This window comes from Grammomys surdaster, unplaced genomic scaffold (assembly GCF_004785775.1).
Source record: "Grammomys surdaster isolate TR1022 unplaced genomic scaffold, NIH_TR_1.0 265, whole genome shotgun sequence".
Taxonomy (NCBI): Eukaryota; Metazoa; Chordata; class Mammalia; order Rodentia; family Muridae; genus Grammomys; species Grammomys surdaster.
In genome coordinates, this window is record NW_021604706.1 from 1,340,637 (window position 1) to 1,342,294 (window position 1,658).

At 39.9% G+C, this 1,658-nt stretch overlaps 1 pseudogene; it reads right to left on the minus strand.

Annotated features, from left to right (window-relative positions):
• Window positions 1-516: 516 nt before the first annotated feature.
• On the minus strand, window positions 517-1,101 carry LOC114628185 (annotated as a pseudogene).
• Window positions 1,102-1,658: the final 557 nt, after the last annotated feature.

The following is a 1,658-nucleotide window of genomic DNA, read 5'->3' on the forward strand; positions in this document are numbered from 1 at the left end:
TCCCACAAATTTACTTTTGACCTCCTTTCATACTTGTCCTCAACACTAGATAAATAAATGTAACAAAATTTAGGACAACTTTGGAAATTTATTAGCTATTAGATCCTTAAACATTGCTCCTATACTGTTTATTTTCTCCTTCTAAGGCTCAAATTAAACAGAATTTGTTGTTGTTTGACAAGCAAAGATATGTATTTGAAAATCTCAAGTTTATTTTCCCCTCATGACATACAGTCTGTTAGTTTGTTTAGATACTTGCACAATTCAATCAGGAAAGAAGGGAATTATAAGTATAGGAAAGCATGCACTCTTTGTAAATTAATAAAATATTTCTAAAGAGAGATGCATCCAAATATCCAACTCCTCAGAAAAAGACAGAAAACCTCCTATTGCTCTTAGTTCATCAGCACGGTTTCCTTGGCAACATGACAGTTCATGGATGCAGAAACAATGTCAGGAACCACCACTAATAAAGAACCATTTCAGGCAGCATCAGAGGGCAGCCAGCAGTCCTCCTCAGTAGAAGCAGAGAGTGTGCAAGAAGGTCTTGCCAGTCATTTTTCTCGAACATTTGCAGCAGCTTTGAGATCTCGTCATCCACATCTTCAATATACTGGATACTAAAGCAGAGCTCACAGATGAGGAAGGCCCTAAGGGTTGTTTCTTCATACTTGTCAAAGGCGTTCATATTGATCACATGCACCAGCTGACACACCTCTTGTTCCTGGGCATTCAGGTATTCTACCACTTGGTCATAGAGATACTCATCATATGTGAAGATCACATCGAAGAGATCTTTGCTGCTTTGGAGCCATTCAGGGCAAGATTTAATTCTCCGGTTGCTGTCCAGCATGTGTAAAATGCTATCTGTGTGTAGAAGGCTCTACCCTTCTTCAGCAGGTTATGGTCTATTTTATCATACATGGTTTGGAACTCATAAATGTTCAGCTTATCAGGTGTAGGCCCAGGAAGCTTCACAAAGCCTCCTGTTCTGAAGGACTTCATGTTGAATCCTCTTTTTCTCAGCATGCTGTGTGCCTCCATGCTCCAGTTCTGGTGGCTTGACCACACCACAGCCACTTGGAATGGATGAAATTGCATGGCAACAGCACCACTCAGAGTGTTGTGAGCAGTAAAATGATCATGAAATGGTGCTTTAAAGTCCCAGCTAAAATCACGCTGACTGGTAACCTGAATGGAGCTCAGTTGGTGGTGTGTTTGTTGAGCTTTGGAATCAGTTCCCAGCACTGCATAAAATGAGGGGTTGTGGCATCCTACCACTTGAGTGGTAGAGGTAGGAGGACCAGATCATCTTCAGCTTCATGGAAAGTCATTGGTCAACCTGAGTTACATAAGATCTTGTCTCTAAACAGAAATCAAATTTAAGCCTCCTCAGTAGCCTCTACATTTATATTCCTTAAAATTCCAGAGAAAAGTCTTAAAATTAACATTTTTGCCAGTTATAATACAAGACTCAACTTGGTTATCAACTTCTCTTTCCATGTGAATAGTATCAGTTTCAGACTTTCGCTACTCTAAGTTTAACCCCCAACCTTCACTCTCAGTAGATCCACTAGCTTTCTAGTTATCTTGGGAAATGTAGCAACTTTAACCCCATCTCTGTCAATATATTTCCAAGTGCTTTATCATGAAAACAT